This window comes from Euprymna scolopes, chromosome 24 (assembly GCF_053919585.1).
Source record: "Euprymna scolopes isolate OS-2025 chromosome 24, ASM5391958v1, whole genome shotgun sequence".
Lineage (NCBI taxonomy): Eukaryota > Metazoa > Mollusca > Cephalopoda > Sepiida > Sepiolidae > Euprymna > Euprymna scolopes.
This window is the reverse complement of record NC_136505.1, coordinates 93,276,057-93,297,393: the sequence shown is the minus strand read 5'-3', so window position 1 is coordinate 93,297,393 and position 21,337 is coordinate 93,276,057.

Genomic DNA, 21,337 nt, shown 5'->3' with positions numbered 1-21,337 from the left:
ATGGGTGTATCTTAAATATGCACTATTTTATGTTGACACACCGATTCTTGTTAGATCACCATAATTAAGCAACGTTGAGTCTGGTCAGTACCAAAATGGGTAACCATTTTGGAATTGCAGGTGCTGCATCGACTCTCCGCTTATCTGGGCATTGTTTCCAGTCGTCTAGCATTACCCCTAGCCACTGAACTTAAGAGACGCATGGTTGAGGATCGTGCAACCCTTGCCACATTATTGCACTTCCAGTTGTATATATATATATATATATATATATATATATATATATATATATATATATATATATATATATATACAAGCAAACAGTTAATAAATAATAATTCAATTAACGTTCTTGAAGTTATATTTTTGGATTTTACCGTCATTGAATTATTTATCTTTCACCAAACTATCCATTCACGTGTAATCGCCCATATTCTTCACCATATTCCCTATGCTTCACTTTTTTATTATCATGTAAGATCTATGACTTACTTGTAGTTTCATTGAATACTTTTGCAAGCAAAATCCGATACCGTAGTTTTCTAAATCCTACCATCTGACTAGAAGGAAAGTATTTCTTCGAAACTCCGCGGATTAAGGACTATCCATTTATTTAGAGTTTCCTTTTTAAAATTAAATATGTTTTTAACTCTTTTTCAAAGTGTTTTTACATGTTTTATTAACTACATGTTCTTATATATATATATATATATATATATATATATATATATATATATATATATATATATATATATAAGAGGAGATAAATTATATCTGTAAGTTGTAATTTACAATCAAATTTATCGAGAAGAATAGTAAGAATAGCATTCTTTGAAACTCCGCGGAATAAGGACTTTATAAATTGTCATGGATTCTTGAAAATTCAGTATCGTATTGCTATACATTTTATGAAATGACTGACCAATTTTATGATTTCAAGTTCAACTGAACAACCAGAGAAAGAATTGAAATAGACCCTAATAAATACTGATTGTGCAACTGGCTGATTTCAAAAATGCAGCCTAGACGTGAAGACACTTCAGAAGAACAACATGCAATAAGATTTTGTTTTAAACTTGGAGAAAATGCCACAGAAACGTATGGAATGCTTCAGACAACTTTTTGACCACCTTGCGTGAATCCGCTATCAGTGGTTGAATGGCATAAAACATTCTAGGGAATCTGTCAGAGATAATGAAAAGTGTGGGAGGGGAGGGTCGGAAAACCAAAGTTGTGAGTGGTCAAATAAAGAGTTTCATGAATAAGGACCGTCGTGCGTCTATAGAGACAATATTTTCACAGTTTGATGTCAGTTTTATTTGCAATGGCCTGAAGATGCGGAGTATTTGCCCGAACTTTGTGTCAAGGATGTTCAGAGAAGATCAGAAAGAAAGACGTTGTCATCACAGCAGGAAGATGGTCGAGCTGATCAATGCCGATCCCTCAGAACTTGATGCTCTGGTGACATGCTATGAAAGCTAGATCTACTACAAAGAGAGAGAGAGAGAGAGAGAGAGAGAGAGAGAGAGAGAGAGGGATATATGTATATATATATATATATATATATATATATATAGAGAGAGAGAGAGAGAGAGAGAGAAAGAATTCCCAGTGGAAGCGTGCTTGCTCTCCCAGACCCAAGAAGGTCAGACAGATCAAATCTACCTAGAAACTTATGATCCCCTTTTTATTTTGACAGCACGAGAATGATCTACATGCACTGGGCATCCCCTGGACAGACAGTCAACAAGGAATACTATGTGGAGATTTTAAGGGAGCGCTGGAAGAGATTCTGTCGAAAAGAGGCAGCATTCTTCATACCGGGTCAATCGTATTCCCACCAGGACAATGCACCAGTCCACAGCTCCATTCTTGTCACAAACTATTTGACTAATATGGGCATCAAGATAATTCCTCGCCCTCTCTATAGACCAGGCCTTGATCATCTTGACTTGATTGTTTCCTAAGCTTCCTCAAGTAAAACCTTAGAGGCTGTCGTTATGAATCAATTGAGGAGATAAAAAAAGGCCGTGATAAGGGTTACTGACACGCTCACACAATAGGACTTCCATGGAGCCTTCCGAAAGTTGTCAGAACCGTACAACAAGTGCATTCCAGACAGAGGAGATTACTTCGAAGTGGACTAGAGTTTCATGTGCGTACGATTAATAAATGTGCCCATTTGAAAAAAAATCTTGAAACATTTAGGGTACCTCATACACCTCCTAGTATTTATCAATTTATAGTTAATTGCTGATATTTACCTTTAGATTATCATAAGATAGTCCATACGTTGGTTTCTGTGATTTTTGGTTAATGACGTTACTTGTATCTATTGAATATACATATTAACCCTTCTGCCACCTAAAATATCCAGAGCTTGTACAACAATTTTTAGTTAATTCGTAATATCAAGCCATTCTGTAACGCATTATCTTATTCCTAAGCCAACATAAAAATAAAAGGAAGAACATTTTATTTCATTTTACTTTTATTTTTTACTTATTAATTTATTTATTTATTTATTTATTCTCAATTATAAATGTAAAGGAAAAAGAAAACATTAAGCCATATTAACTCCTTCCAACAGACCTGTTTGCAAATATAGCTGCTTTCACTGTATGAACTCTTACTCACCCCCTCCTCCAGTAACAAACAATGAAATAGCAATGCCCCGTAATCACTTTGAGAGGTATAATTTCTTTGTGCCCCCCTCGACGTAAATACCCCCGACAAACCCGACAAGCAGCTAAATCCCACCCATTCACAGTAGAGATCCCTAGATGCAAGAGAGCCTTCTACTCCAGTAGTTTATTTCCCAGAACAGCTAGACTTTGGAATACCCTTCCGGGTCCCTGCTTCCCCGACTGTACAGACATGCAGAAGTTCAAGTGCAACCTGAACCGACATCTTGCTGCCCAACTTCCTACACAGTACCCCTGATGCTTATGTCCCTGATAGTAGCCCTCTACAACAAAATGGCAATGTGCCTTGTTTTGGGTGAAAATGTAATTAAAAAAAAAATCAATATCTTTTTTATAAATCTCACCTGTCTATGTATGTATGTGTATGTATGTAGGTTTGTATGTCTGCCTAAAACTTTCGATAGAGGCGACGGATTTTCACAAGATTGAAATCGTTTTGAAGCTCGACCCTTCGGACGATACATATTGAAGAATTGGCTAAAAACATTAATTCCTTCACCCTCCACTGAACTCTTTTCGAGGGAGAGGTCGCTTTTTTCAATTATCTAGCCTTCATTTAAACATACGTCACTTCCGGTTTGGCGATGGGCGTAACAGCAAAGACGTAGGTTTTTTTTCCACTTTCTTTTCCTCCTTCGCGGTACGGGCTCAAGCCTACCTGGCTACTAGCACTTTTTTTTGTTCAACAAACACCTCCAAACACCCGGGCAACGCCGTGCACCCAGGCTTGTATAAAATACAAGCAAAAAATTCTCGACATCCGTTTAATTATTATTTTTAAATGTAAACTTATATTCTAGATCTTTAATATAAATTTATTTTAATATATATACAAATAGCAGAGTTCAATTTTTTACTCTCTACTAGATGAATTGTATTTCAAAAGACGGCATATTATTTATTTAAATAACAATGAACCTGTTTGGTGATGACGTGACGCATAAAGACCAAGTTTCGCATTTAAAGAAGTAGAAATCGGAGAGAAAGAAATGAAAAAAACGCAGAGGAAGAGGGGGAGAAACGGATGCAAAAGAAGAAAGAGATAATAAAAAAGAAGAAGAAGAAGAAGAAGAAGAAAAGACAGATGAAAAATAAAGAAGAAAAAGAGGAGGAGAAACGGATGAAAATAAAGAAGAGGAGGAAAAAGATGAAAAAAGAAGAAGAGGAGGAGGAAGATGAAAAATAAAGAAGACGAGGAGGAGAAAGATGAAAAAAAGAAGAGGAGAAGGAGAAAGATGAAAAATAAAGAAGAAAAGGAGGAGAAGAAGAAGGAAAAGAAAAGGAAAAAAGGATAAGAAAAATATAAAAAATAAAGAGGAAGAAAGAGAGGAAGAAGGAGAAATAAATGAAAAAGGTTCAGAATAAGAAAGCGAATAAAAAAGGAGGTAAAAAAAGATGAAAAATAAAGAAAACTAATAATGAGAAGGAATATATTTTTTTCATTTTGTCGCCAAGTTTTTATCCAGCTTAGAAAATCGAACTTCTTGCGCAAAGGATTGTGCAGATTTAATGCATAATTTAAGAAAATCGATTTTGGGATAACATCCAATCGCCCTGTTAGACTTTTTTTCTCTGTATCTTTTTTCTATCTATCTATCTATCTATCTATCTATCTATCTATCTATCCATCTATCTGTCTGTCTGTCTATCTATCTATGTATCTATCTATCTATCTATCTATCTATCTATCTATGTCTCTGTCGTTCAATCACACATACACATAAACACGTTCACACATACTTACGATTACTTGCACACGGAAACATACATAAAACAAATAGATACCACATTGAAACCGATACGATAATAATCGAAGATCTCGATTAAAGAACACTAAAGCAAACACATAGTATGGCCGAGCTGGGAATTATGCGAAAATGTTTTCTAAAAAGGTTGGGAGCGATATTAGTTGAATGTAATTTAATTTCTGATTGAATATATATATATATATATATATATATATATATATATATATATATATATATATGATTGCAACATCTTGTCAGACGAGTGCCACTCCCTCAGACATTAAATTTCCATGAGTCCAAATGCCTGAGGGAGTATCTATACAAATATGATGTTACAGAGTCTTAGCTTTGTACGACAGCTAAGTCTCTCTCTCGGTTCAAAATGTTGAGATCCACCAACAAGCAAGAGCAAGATAGCCAGCAACAAGTTAAACTTCAGACCAGCTTTATGCGGGTACCGATCTCTCGCTTTATGTTTTTTAAATCAGAGATTTGCTTCTCCTAGAACGGTTGCCTTCACCACGGCTTCCGGGAGGCCTCTCCACCCCAAAATACATACATACATACATACATACATACATACATACATACATACATACATACATACATACGTTTAAACAGATAGGTGAGATTTATATTATAGAAGATTACATATGATTGAAAAACAAAAGTAAAGAAAAAATTTATGAAGTAAGTACTGGTCACGGAATGAAGTAAGCTAATATACCTATTTCTGGAATTCCGGAGACTATAAATATAGCTACATGGAACAGGTTATTGGGTAGCGTTTCCTGGCAGTCATGGCACTGTACTTCTGTAATATATTTTGATAATACACTTTTTGTTAACTATACAACTGCACGGTCCTTGTATTTTTATTGCCCACGGATCCAACGGACGCTTGGACGTATCGAATATGAGATGCGTACAAACGTCTCTTTAAGAGGACCTGTCCGTCGGTTTGTCATGTTTGAGTTTTCAATATAATTCTATTTCCCATATCACGATTCGAATTAAAGTGGACTTCCCATAGCTGAACGCACAGATTGCACTGACGTATCGTAAGAATATACGTCGTTCTTGTTTTCTTTCTGGCTCCTCTTTTATTTTTTAAACTTCACACCCTATGCCTGACTGACCCTTTTCCCATAAAATCGACAAATATTGCCTTTGACCCAGTAGCTCATCATTTTTACTTTCCTTCCCGCTAACTAAAATATTAAGGGCCACTTCTTTTTTTTTTTATATATTTGGACAAATATTTCATTTTGCGATAAAAATAAGGGGACGATCTGGCTTTAATTATACGAAAACAATACCAGTAATTGATTCCAACCAACGGCACATTCTTATTGGTTTGCTGTATTTGTTTTTGATTATTATTGGACTTCGATCTTTGAACTGAACTCGAGTGGATGCATTGCGTTCTCGCTTTTTTTTTTTACTAGGGAATCACCACTCATCAAAGCCAAAAGCCTACTCGAGGATAAGGGTTAATGAGTGTTCAAGTCCAACATAAATAAATTCCTGATGAACCGCCTCCTTAAGTAATGACACTTTATCAAATCTCCAATACGAACGAATACAACACTACCTCATTGATTACTGTACACACAGTAACCCTTATCCCCGAGTGGCTTCTGGCCCTTGATAAGTGGTGACCTCCATGTAAAAAAAAGTGTAGTAATCGTTAATGGTGTAAATTAATTAGAATTAGATTATTTAAGGTGGCGGCTCAACAAGTACTGGCGTACATTGGCTACATTATATTGTAGTCAACCGGGAAGAACGCTAGCGGAACAGTGTGCCACAGACGGGAAATACTAGGAAAGAAGCTCTGTTCATGTGTTTAGTTTTAGGCACAAATAGAGAGTAAGGGAAATCGCATATAGTGATTATAGCTAGTCGAGTGTAATTTATGAAAGTTTGGCAACGGGGTCTATAGACCGGGGCTTATTCGGGCACTTGCCATTAAAATAATGATAGAGCTTGCAACGTCTCTTTTGTGGGGAAAATATTGCAGGGAAGAGAAAAAGCGTATAACTTACTAGATTTCGAAGCCGGTTTTCAACTCCATCACGACAGGATAGAACGCATCGAGCAGCTCCTGCCCAGATGTGGCTACAATACTCCATCTTAGGATATACTTAACTTTTATACAAATACAGGATTGCGTCGGCAATGAGATACCTACTTGAGCCGTAGAAAGACTCAACACTTTTCCAGCGACCTTGGCAACAGATTTGAAGCATGTGTTCCGTTTAAGATCAGGAGTGAGGGTTGGTCCTAGACGCTTGCATCATCGACTCTCTTGCAAAATACGAGATCGAATCATTAAATAATTTAAGTACACTTTTATCGAAAACTTACCAAAACAAACATTCGTAAATTGTATAAAAAAAAACTGTGATCTGTTGAGTCATCCGTTGGACTGGAGTTGGATTGTTTAAATCAGGAAAAGTGAGCTTGGAAAGCTATGATTTGATTGCCACTTTTATTAATTTGTGACGTCATCCACGGTTATTTCCCATCTGTGTTTTATTGGATGACGTCAACCTTCAACATTACCATTTTCTGATGCCCGGGGGCAAATGCATATAAAAGCGGATAAAATATTAATTCCTCACGGGGAATGTTATTTCGTAGGATTTCGAATCGGAATGCGGCTGATAAGTACCAAAATTGAAAAGATCCAATTAAAAAAAGTCAACTTTTTATATTTTTATACAACCTAATATCACAAGTGCATTTAAGGAGTCTTATCAACGCACAAGCAGAAAAGGGCGAGCCTATAAAATCAACTATAGATTCTTTTATAAGACAGGGGCACATTCGAAATGACTGTTTCTTTTTAGAGCACAATTGAACCATGATACTTTACTTTTTGTATGTTTAACTTCAATTCAAGTGATTATTGAAAATAATTTCATAAAATCAACAGTTGACTTTTTTTTATAAGACAAGGGTGCGTTTGAAACGAATGTTTCTGTTTAGAGTAAAATTGAAACAATAATACTTGACTTCTGCATTTTTAGTCACGTGCAAGCGACTCTATAAGTCACTCCGTCGGTCTGTCGGTCGGCCGGTCTGTCGGTCTGTCGGTAACACTTCTGTGCTTGGCCTTTTTGGTTAACATCAAAGGTCTGTTGTTAATAGATGCTGTTCTTAGATTTTTAAGCTTTTCTTGACCTTTTGGCCAAGATCAAAGTATAGTATCTGTTCCGGCAGATACTGCAAGCAAAGACCATATGTGAGGGCGACCCCACATATAAGACCTTGGTCAATGTAGGGGAAACCCTTCATACCAATTGTCACTATCCAGCTCCCCTACTCCCCGGGGAGTAGGTCCCCATTTCCCCTTTACTCCTTACATTAAAAATCGGCCTTGTGCCTAATTTGCTAGGTGGGGAAGCAAATAAATACCATTTTCTTGATCTTTTAGCCAAGATCAACGTGTAGTATCTGTTCCGACAGATGCTGCAAGCTATGACTAGCTATGACTAGCAAAGACCAGATTTGGGGGCAACCCCACATGCCTGACCTTTAACCAGCTCCCATTTCCCACCTCTCGGGAGCTGGTCCCCTTTTTCCCTTCCCCCTCCCTTCACTCCTCACATTAAAAATCGGCCTTGTGCCTAATTTGCTCGGTGGGGGAGCAAATAAATACCATCTGTTCTTACTACATGCTGTACTTATGTTTGTAACTTTGTCATATAAAGTGGGGGATCACTTTTCTGTATTAATTTAATGTAAAGTGATCACCCACTTTACAACCAGTCAGTCTCAAAGCCATTCAAGTCATTCTCCAGATAATTTAAGTTGTTTTTGAAGGATTCCAGTTATTTTTTAAGCATTCAAGTCATTCTTAAGGTCATTCAATTACTCCTAAGTCATTTACTTTTTTATTTATTTAAGTCATTTCAGCCCATTTTTCGGTCATTTCAGTTTATCTTTAAGAATTTCATGTCAATCCTACATTCACGCATTCATTCATTACACGAGAGTACGCGACTAATGGCTATCGGCTCTGTTAATTTTAAATGAAGCGATTATTTAGAGATAATTTTATCAACAGTAGATTATTTACAGTGCAATGCATTGCCAACAAAGTCACTGCAAGAAGCATGTGAAGCTTCCTCCCAGTACATTGCGAGTGTGTGCCTTTAACTAGAGCAGGTAAAAAAAAAAAATGAAAAAGGAAAAAAATTGGGCGATTTCGCCGATTACAATGACAATAAACGGGGGTAGACAATTGGTTGGTCCTCATTCAATCTCAGACGACGTCGAGTCTCCCTGCTAGGATATTTTAAATAATTTCTCGTTTGAAGCTGCACTTCTATTTCTTGTTCTCATTCGGTGGAGGAGAAATCCTACACGACTGAGACAAGTTTTATTTTTGTACCTTTTCTCCACGTTAAAAAACGACCCTGGTGTCTAACTCTGTCCCGTGGGGAGGCATAGTAAATAGGTACAATTTGATTCTTAATAAACTCTTTCAGTTCCGTAAAGTTTTAAATTTGGTGATGTAAACTTGTTTTCATCGGACTATTGTTCTCATTTGGAGTGTTATTTGTACAAGGATTCAATCGGTGTAGACTTCGATCTTCGTCAAGCATGTTAGTCGCCATCTTGGAAGAGTAACAAGAAAAGTCAATGACTCCTTAGATATGCACACCATGTATATAAGTAAACATCCATGTACAAAATTGTATATACGTAAACATCCGTGTACACACCACGTATATACGTAAACATCTGTTTACACACCACGTATATGCGTAAACACCCGTGTACAACACACTATGTATCTACGTAAACATCTGTGTACCCACCATGTACATACGTAAACATCCGTGTACACACCATGTATATGCGGAAACATCCATGTACACACCATGTATATACGTGAACATCCGTGTACACACAACGTATATACGTAAACATCTGTATACACTCAAAATACATACGTAAACATCCGTGTACACACCGCGTATAAACGTAAACATCCGTGTACACACCATGTATGTACGTAAAATCCGTGTACACACTATGTATATACTTAAACATTCATGTACAAACCATGTATATACGCAACCATCCGTGTACACATAGCGTATATGGATAAATATCCGTGTACACACCATGTATACCATGTAAATATCCGTGTACAAACTATGTATATGCATAAACATCCGTGTACATTTTATGTATGTACGTAAACATTCGTATACACAACACTTATATACATAAACATGCGGGTACATACCATGCATGTACGTAAGGATCCGAGTACACACCATGTATGTACGTAAACATCTGTGTACACACATGTATAGTCGTAAACATCTGTGTACACACCATATATATGCGTAAACATTTTTTTTTTTTTTTACATTTTCACCCCAAACAAGGCGCATTGCCACTTTGGTGTAGGGGGCTACTATCAGGGGCAGCAACTATTGGGGGCACTATGTTGGGATTTGGGCAGCAAGATGTCGGTTCACGTTGCACTTGAACTTCTGTATGTCAGTACAGTTAGGGAAGCAGGAACCTGGAATGGAATTCCAGAGTCTAGCGGTTCTGGGGAAGAAACTACTGGAGTAGAAAGATCTTTTACATCTAGTGATCTGTACTGTGTGGGGGTGGGATTTAGCTGCCTGTCCGATTTGTCGAGGGTGTCTACGTCGTGGGGGCACAAGTGTCTGCAGTCCGTCAGAGCATTCACCATTAAAATATTTGTAGAACAGGCAGAGGAATACAACGTGTCGTCGATGGGACAGAGGCTGAAGCTTAGATGCCAGTTCAGGGCCTCTCAGGTTTGCGACTCTTTTTTGAACCTTGTCTAGGAGCGAGAGACTAGTAGCAGATGCACCAGCCTAAATGTGACAACAATACTCCGTACATGGGCGAATGGTGGTCTTATAGAGGTACAGGATACTTTCAGGTGTCAGATGTTTATATACAACGTATATACGTAAACGTTCGTTTACACACCATGTATATACGTAAACATCCGTGTACCCATCATGTATATTCGTGCACACGCAATGTATATTCGTAAGCATTTGTGTACACACCAATTATAAACGCAAACATCCATCCGTGTGTAGACATCAAACTGTATACGCGTGTGCAGTGCACACGCCCAGCTTATCTCAGCGTCACTGTTTCGATTTGATTCTTCGTCGTTTCTTTAGTTTATTAATTTTAAATCAATTGTCCTCAGATTCGAAAAGACGGCAGGTCAAGGCTGGGAGCAGTGTAAGAGGTTCATGACCATTGTGACCTCTTTTGACCCGAGGGTTTGATTTATTTCTTGCTGTGCGACCGGAGTGTTGATTCATAATAAAGAAGTCGAAATTTAATTAGAATTGCAATCTAACCTCACCGCCTCCTCCCATCGCCAAAAAAATATTCTTAACGTCAGAACAACAACAATAGCAACAACAACAACAACAACAACAACAACAACAACAAAAAGCAAATAAAATTTCTTGACTTCTATTTTGTAAGAATCGAAAAAAAAAAAGAATAATAAATTATTTATTTCGTTTTTCTATTTCATTTTGGCTCAGGTTTTTCCATCTGATTAATTTTATATCAATAAGCGTTTAAAAAATGAATTTCTTGTAAAAATAAATGAACTCATCTTATCTGTCGTCAATATATATATATATATATATATATATATATATATATATATATATAGAGAGAGAGAGAGAGAGAGATAATTAGTTATATTTTTTTGGAAAAAAGGATCCCAGCAGAGTGCTCTATTTTTAGAAAAAATCCGAAAATCGTATTATTTATGTTTTTCTAGCATTTCAGCCCAGCGTTGCCCGGGTGCTTGGAAGTGTGTGTTAAGCAAAAAAAAAAAAAAAAGTAATAGTAGGAAGGCAGGCTCGAACCCGTACTGCGAAGGAGGAAAAGAACAGAAAAAACGTGACGTCTTTGCTGTTACGACCACCGCCAAACCGGAAGTGACGTAGGTTTAAATTAAGGCTTGACAATCGAAAAGTGGGGATGACTTTCGAAAATATCGGCGAAAAAAGCGCCCCTTCCTGTTGAAAAGTGCCCAGTTTAAGGTGAAGATATTAATGTTTTTTAGCCAATTTTTCGGTATTTGTCGTCTGAAGGGTCGAACTTCAAAACGATACTGAACTTGTAAAAATCCGTCACCTCTGTCGAAAGTTTTAGGCAGACATGCAAACATATATGACCCCTTAACATTTATTGTTTTGGAATCAAATCAAGTTATTAAGTTAGATCCATGTCCAAGTGACCTATATCTAAAATTTCAAGGGTTTAGCTCCAAAATTGGCGGAGGACTTTTGTAGAGTTTCCAAAGGCTGTATCGTTGAACTTTGACCCCTTAACAGCGAAATTTCTGGCCGAAACGGATTACAAAGATTTTCCCATATCTCAGTACCCTATATATCAAATTTTGAGTCTGTCGACTGAAAATTGACAGAGTTATTTTGTAGGGAAATGTACACAGACAGACACTTGCACTTTTATAGATATATAGATTTACAGAAAGTTAGATAAGATAAGTCATCGTTACGGTCGGTTTCAAACCTGATAATTAGTGACCGTTTTAGATACCCACCCACGTACTAATCGACTGAAGAGAGCTTGATATGAGTATCTAAAACGGTCCTTAATTTTCAGGCTTGAAACCGAAGGTACCGATGTCTGTTTTCATCTAAACTTTCTGTAAATAAAACATATATGATTATTTTCACAGTCAAAGAACGTCGCAGCTCACACGAACCAGGAAAACTAACAAACAAAAAATCAAAGACTCGAATTATGCCATAATTTGGATACATCAGTTGTACACATACGACCTTGGGGTTCGAACCCCCGAATCTTTGGCATGCAAGGCGAGTACGCTGCCACTTGAGCAACCACACTAAAAATTAGAAAGTCTATTAACTAACAAGGATCAAGCAAACCGCGGCGAAATTAGACGGTTGGTGTGCCTTCTTTCTCCTAACGTGGTGTGATCATCCAATCAATGAGAACCCAAGCCGATATTTCACAAGTAGAACCTGAAATTCCGGTTTGTTGGCTTTCATTGCTTACATGGAAATTCTGAACATTTTCTCTCTCTCTCTCTCTCTCTCTCTCACACACACACACACACACACACACACACACACACACACACACACACACAGACACACAGACACACACATATACATACATACATAAATACATATATATATATATATATATATTTATTTATTTACCAGTGGTGAAAAAACCGGACTAGAGTGCTCAATGTGCAGCCAGAGCAGTATATAAGAAATTTATTACTGTGAGTCCAGAATGAGTTTACATATTGTTTCAACTAGAGGAAGATCCTCAAAGAGAGGAAATATCCAACTAGCATCGTCAGAATTCATAGATGCTAGTTGGATATTTCCTCTCTTTGAGGATCTTCCCCTAGTTGAAACAATATGTAAACTCATTCTGGATTCACAGTAATAAATTATATATATATATATATATATATATATATATATATATATATATATATATATATATATATATATAGCCGCACTAATGAGCTGTGAAACAGCGAAACAGTACTGTATGTGGATGACTATAGTGCTCCTCACCTTGAGTTGAGCATATTGAGAAGTGAAAAACGAATTACCATTAGCATATAAGCGACGCTCTTTGTGTAAACAAATCGAGCGGAGGTATTTCGGACGATATCAAAAGATCGTTAAACTCACTACTCGTTCAAGCAGCCGCCAATAGCGTAATGGTTAGAAGCCTTGACTGCCGTATAAACGGGCGGGTTTCAATCCTGGCTTGAGGTAATTGCCTGTCTAGCCGCACTGATGAGCTGTGAAACAGCGAAACAGTACTGTATGTGGATGACTATATATATATATATATATATATATATATATATATATATATATACAAGTTAGAAAAGCATTTCATCCAAGGCATGAAAAATGTTAAACAAAATGTATTTACTATAGGCTTTAAAAATAAAGGTACAAGATTCAATTTGAAATTTATTTATCTTCAAAGTGCACTTTTATAAATTTTCCAAAGTAAGGTATAAAAAATTTATTTAAATTGAATCAAAAAATTTCCTTGGATTTATTTTATGTAATGTACATTCTATTGCACTTAAAAAATCATTGAAAATTTTATATCTATATCATTAATTGCTAGATGAAAGATAATGTTTTTAAATTGCAACAACATTTACATAAAATAAATCTAAGGTAATTTTTTTATTCAATTCTAACTTGTATGTTATCTTTTTAAGATTATATTTTCAAACTCTCCTTCTCTCTATTTCAGTTTGTATTTCTCCTCACACCACAACTAATTTTTGCAATCCCTCTTTGTATAAGTACAGGTCTGAATATTCTCTCTGTTTCAGTTTGCATTTCTCCTCATACCACAACTCATTTTTGCAACCCCTCTTGGTATTATTGCAGGTATGAATATTCTCTCTGTTTCAGTTTGTATTTCTCTTCAAACCACAACTCATTTTTTGAAACCCGCTCTTTGTAATACAGGTCTTAATAATAAGAACATCTGGGTTTTTTTAACAAAAACTTTAAAATAATTTTTTAGATTAAATTTTTTAAAACTTATTTCAGAATAGAAAATCTTTAAAATTTAATAAGGAACATATTTCATATCGGTTTCATTAACAAATATTCAGTACATAACGAGAAAAATAGAGATGAAAATTTCAAAAGAACTGTATAACTGTTTACGGTCAATAGTAGTCCTCACCAGCGAAAGTCTTTGTTATTATTATTCTATTATTATCATTATTTAAAACATTTTGTGTCCTGCTCTTTCGCGCGAGGACTAATGTATATATATATATATATATATATATATATATATATATATATATATATATATATATATATATTATACTGTTGGTAGAATTTTTTCAGTAACTCATAACAACAACACAATATGTCATTCCAAAGAGTGCTCAATGCATGAAACAGAGCAATATATTGATTGTTGGAGAGCTATTGGCTATACATTAGCAAACGTGTTTCAATGACCCCCTAGCAGGGAAAATCACCTCATCAGACGATGATGTGATTTTCCCTGCTAGGGGGTCATTGAAACACGTTTGCTAATGTGTAGCCAATAGCTTTCCAACAATCAATATATATATATATATATATATATATATATATATATATATGTATATATATATATATATATATATATATATATACATTACTATACTTGGGCAGCATTTTTTGTAATGCATGTTGCATATGCCCCCAATCGCACCTTACATATCCAGGTTTGAATGGGCTCGGCTCTAGGCCCGTTTTGTTCCGAATTTTATATTACCAACCTGGAAACTTACATCTTTAATATTATCCCTAAAGCATCCATATATGTTAGGTACGTCGACGATACACCTCTATTAACGAAAAGTTTAGATGAACAAACGAAAATTAAAACCGCACTTAAAAATAATTCCGTACTAAATTTCACGCATTAAATAAATATATAAATAAAACTCTTCCTTTCATCGATATAGAAATTCAAGTCAACACTGATAAGTTTATTATCTACCCATACAAAAAGCCTGTCAGTAAAGAATCATGCTTTCTCAATTTTAAAAGTGAATGTCGCTACAGGTATAAAATGGCGTTAGTGAAAAATCTCATCTACCGGGCTAAACGTAATTCTTCTATTAACGTTATAAGTCACTTTCTAACACGGAACACTTCACAAATTATATCGTTGACCAACAGATTTAACACACTTTAACCGCCATTAATAAAAACACTACTACTACTACTACTACTAATAATAATAATAATAATAATAATAATCATAATAATAAAATGGCGTTAGTGAAAAATCTCATCTATCGTAATTCAAACGTAATTCTTCTATTAACTTTCTAACATGGAACAACTACACAAATTATATCGTTGACCAACAGATTAAACACACCTTAACCGCCATTAATAAAATCACTACTACTGATACTACTACTACTACTACTACTACTACTACTACTACTACTACTACTAATAATAATAATAATAATGCCTACAATAATATTAACATATTTTGTTGTAACAAGATGCATTCAAATTATAAAATAGACGAAACATAATTAGAAATAGCATACTCAAACACATCCCAATCACTAAAAAAAAAGCCCTCTAAAATCAAATTCATTATTTGTTACAAAATTTTTTTTAAAAAGTCAATTACTAATAAACAATAACTCTACACCTGACGACAGTTTTAAATGCCCTGTAGGAGAATATGTCTCCAAAAATAACATGTACATCAGCAGGACTAGAGCCATATCTCTCACCGACTAACATGTCACCTATCTTCCGCGAATAGCTCCAGTTACCAACATCCCGTAACACATGACACCCCAAAACTAAATTTAGAAATATACTAATTAAAAACGCCTCCATTTTAGCCGTCTCACACATTGAAGCCCTACTAACCGCATGGAAAAAAACCCAACCATCAATCAGGCTCAATATGAAGGGGAAGGCACGCTTAAGTGCTTTTAATGATTTAAAACGATTTTAATAGTATTTTTAAAAAATTCACCGAAGCGATTTTAATTCATCACTCGCATGAGGACGACTTATGGAAGTAGAAAACGTTCGCGACTATGGAAAATTTCTGTTCACAATCGAACAGAACATTCGAACATTAACCCGGCAAAAAGAAAAATGGATTGCAAGTGAAATAAACAGGAATTGTCCCTAGTTCTTTAATGAAACGCACACACACACACACACACACACACACGCACACACAAACATACACACACACACACACACACACACATATATATATATATATATATATATATATATATATATATATATATATATATATAAGGGGAGAGATTAATAATTGGAAATTATCAAATTATCATTTGATAGTTTACATATATAAAAGGGAACATAAAATCAATTTTTTCGATGTACGATCGTTTCTGAAACAATATCATTTATTCGATATTTACAAATAAAAATAAAGCATCGAGAAATAATTAAAATATTCCTGGATATCGTCTCCTCATCAGCATAAAAGGTGATGAGGAGACTATATCCTTAAATATGAAATCTGCATTAATGAAAATATCATATTTAAGCATATTTTTCGACCGAGCCATGTCGGACTGAATCTTATTTCAATTATGAACCTTGACATTTCCTATCTCTTTCCTAATAATATCTCACCTTCTTCTTCTTCTTCTTCTTCTTCTTCTTCTCTCATACTCTCTCTCTCTCTCTCTCTCTCTCTCTCTATATATATATATATATATATATATATATATATATTTCATTTCTGTTACAAACTTATATTTGAATTTCAGCAGATATATCTTTTTCCCAATAAGAATATAAACTTGCGTTCATAGTTTCAAAATTAAATTAACGACTATATGACGTTACTAAAATTTCCTTCTCTTTAACAGCGCCAGCCCCCCCCTCCTTTTTGAATTTCCAACATCAATTTTCCGTTTCTCTGAAATAGAACTGCGTCACACTGTGCACATGAAACATTTTCAAATATTTTATACTGGTATATTTTTTGGTTTCTTAATCTCATTCATCCAGAGGAAGTCTCGAAATAAAGACGAAACGTTGATGAACACATAATACGGTTTGTTCCTTTTTATTCTCTCTCTCTCTCTCTCTCTCTCTCTCTCTCTATATATATATATATATATATATATATATATATATATATATAGAGAGAGAGAGAGAGATAGAGAGAGAGATTGGATCCTTACCAACTTCCAAATAACGGTCTTCTTTTTAAGCAGGAACCGTCTGATGTAATAGCCATATTCGTTGAAAATTCGAGAATTTTCCAATCCTTCTATATTCATCGTTTGAGATGAATTAATCTAATTGGTTTTGAACAATTTATATAATATTTTTTATTTTCAATAACTTGTATATTTATTTCCTTGGTTAATTAACCATATAGTTTCTGAAAAATTTACTATATTAACCACCTGACTAATCAACATTCCTGTCCTTTGAAAGATAATGAACGAAAACTAGAAATACTAAAAGCATTAATAATACAAATTTACTATCATTAAAATAAACTTTAGCAATTGTAATTACATCCTGAAATGTTGTAAAGTTATTAAAATAATTAACTAATAAAATAAGTATACACGTTATTTTGAATTTTATATATATATATATATATATATATATATATATATATATATATATATGTGTGTGTGTGTGTGTGTGTGTGTGTGTGTGTGTGTGTGTGTGTGTGTATAAGTATTAAAAACCAGTTAGATTATTCTATCCCTGATGATGAATTTAGAAGGATTGGAAAGTACTCGAACTTACAACATATATGCCGATTACATCAGTCAGTTCCTGCCAGAAGGAAAGATGGTTATTCGGAAGATAGAAAGGGCCCAAAAGCAGACTTAATAGACAAATACCGTCTAATTTATTTAATAATAAAAATAATAATAATAATAATAATAATAATAATAATAATTACATATATAAATGTGTATGTGTGTGTGTGGTTGTGTAATTTCTCTACAATTACATAAACGGAACTGTGTGTGCGTGTCTTCGTGTGTGAATTCCTAACCCATGCACTTCAAAACAGCTCTGGTCCTGGATATCACCTTAAACTATATTCGATGGCGAGGCCTCAGCTTGGGGAGTGTGGAGCCATCCCTTAATTGCCATTGTTCCCAAGCCCATTCTGACCTGGAGTTGTAGTACCTGTTAGGGTGCCAACTATTGGTTGAAAAAAAAAACAAAAAAACAACAAATATATTCTCTTAAAAATCTTTTCTTCAAAATCACTAGATTCAGCATTAAATAACCTGAAAAGGGTTGATATGCCGTAAAACAAAAACAACCAACCAATCAAAAAGGCTTAAGTACTTGATGTGTTTGGGTATGTTGTTACGTAGGTTTTATATCGGATTGCTTCCAATAAGTATCGAAAATCGATAATCGAAACAATCCGATTAAAGAAAGAAGGTTCGACTTTTAACAAAGTTAACACCTTTACACAGCCTTACATTACAAGTGTATTTGAGAAGTTTTATCACCGCACAAGCAGAAAGGCTCAGTCGTTAAAATCAACTGTAGATTCTTTTATAAGACAGGGGCGCGGTAAAACTGAATGATTCCTTTTAGAGAACAATTGGACCATGATACTTTATTTTTGCATTTTAAACTTTAAATTAAGACATTATTTAAAGACCTTTTTAAAAACCAACAGAAGCTTATATACAGTGCTATTTAGACTACAATGTATCGTGAACTAAGTTATTGCGGTGAAGCATGGGAAACGTTTTCCCAGTACAACGTGAAGAGACCACCAACTAGAGCAGGTAATTAATCAATTTGATTGACAAAAGGACTCATCAATTAGTAAGACGCATCCGAGCTCGGGATTCGAAATCCGATTCTCTTGCACGCGAGGTGAGTGCCTGCCACTTGAGCAATCGTGTCACACACAAGAAAGTCTATAAATTAACACAGATCAAGCAATCCACGGCGAAATCCGACTATGAATGAACCTATTTCGTCTCAAACAAGGTGTCTGGTCATCCAACCACTTAGAACGTAAGCGGGCGAACGAAAAAATTGTAACCATAGAAAAGACGACATGATTCCATTTCTGTTTGATGAAAACCGTTTTTTTATTTTTTTATTTATTTATTTATTTTTTGTTACAGACCATCTTCTAGTTGGCCAGTTGTGTACAAATCCCAAAAGCGATAGGAGCCTTCTATCAAATTTGAAAGTAACACAATGTTCAACGAGCGAGATCGGAGATGCGCCACTGTACAACTCATGCTCTCTACCGACCCAAGTTACCAACAAGACCATTGCAAGAATCCTCAAAATTCATCGCTGGATTGCCAAGAATAACAGGGATGTGCCCAAGGTGATGAAAACATAGTTTCCGGCCATGGTTGTGGTTTTTGGTGTGGTTTCCAGTGACGCCTACGTCATGCCACCTCACATCTGCAAAGGTGGCTAGAAAATCCACATCAAAGTGTAACTGGATGTGTTGAAGAGGTTGGTGACCCCCTGGTGCAATCAGGTGGCCGTTTTGTTCGGTCATACGTCGAGAACATCACCGACATAACTTCCCACAACACCAAAGTCAGCCTGATCGCCTCCATCCGTCGAGTATTCGCCGAGCTTCCGTTGTCGCTGGTGGAAAAGGCATGCTCCGAATTCCGGACTGTATCCAGACGGTAATTGAGGCTGAAGGCGGCTACATTGAATAGATACTAGTTCTATTACATAATCAAGTTACCTGAATTGATTTTTTTCAATAAAAGTTTTTAAAAGAAAGCTGTAGTGTTGTTTTCTTTAGGGTGATAGATTTATCGTTCCACCGTGTACAACTATGATTTTTAAAATTATTAGTATTATTATAATTGTTATTATTATTATCATTATTACTACTTTTATGATTATTATTATTATTATTACTATTATTATTATTATTATTATTATCTTTATTTTTATAATTGTTATTGTTATTATTATTATCATTATTACTATTTTTATGATTATTATTATTATTATTATTATTATTATTATTGTTATTGTTGTTGCTATTATTATTGTTATTATTATTACAATCATTATTATTATAATTATTATTATATAATTATTATTTTTATAATTATTTTTATTGTTATTATTATTATTTTTTATCATTATTATAATTGTTGTTGTTATTATTGATATTATTATTATTATTATTATTATTATTATTATTATTATTGCAAAATAGAAAGAAATAGGAGTGAGGAAATAAAGAAAAAGTAGAAAAGGAAGAAGAAGAGGAAAAAAATGAAGAAGACAAAAGAATAAAGAAGACGAGAAAAAGGCAATAAAAAAAGAAAGATTAGACAAAGAACATAAGAAAATGAAGAAAACGAATTTAAATCTTCTATAATATAAATCCTACCTGCATGTTTACATATATGTATGTATGTATGTATGTATGTATTATGTATTATGTATGTATGAATGTATGTATGTATTATGTATGTATGTATGTATGCTTATAACTTTCGACAGAGGAAACGGATTTTCAAGATATCGGTATAATTTGAAGCGCGATCCTTCGGACGACAAATATCGAAAAATTGACCAAAAACATTAATTCCTTCACCCTCAAGTGGGCACTTTTCTACAGGGAGGGGTCACTTTTTTTCGCCGATATTTTCGAAAGTCATCCCCTCTTTTCGAGTGTCTAGCCTTAGTTTAAACCTACGTCACTTCCGGTTTGGTCATGGGCGCAACAGCAACAATGTCAGTTTTTTTGTTCATGTTCTTTTCCTTCTTTGCATAACGGGTTCGAGCCTGTCTGCTTACTACCACTTTTTTTTTTTTGCTCAATACACACCTTCAGACACCCAGACAACGTTGGGCACCCGGGCTTGTCTATAATATAAATCTTACCTGTCGGTTGAAATGTATGTCTGTATGCACGTATGTCTGCCTAAAACTTTTACAGAGGTGGTGAATTTTCACGAGATTGGTATCGTTTTTAAGCTCGGCCCTTCGAACGACAAATATCGAAAACTTGGATAAAACCATTAATTCCTGCACTCTAAACTGGACACGTTTCTACAGGGAGGGGTCGCTTTTCTCACCGATATTTTCGAAAGTCATCCCTCTTCTCGATTGACGAGCCCTAATTTAAACCTACATCACTTCCGGTTTAGCGATGAGCGCATCAGCAAAGACGTCACATTTCTTTAAAGTTCTTTTCCTCCTTCGCGGTACGGGTTCGAGCCTGCCTGCCTACTACCATTTTTTCCTTTTGTGCTCAACACACACCTCCAAC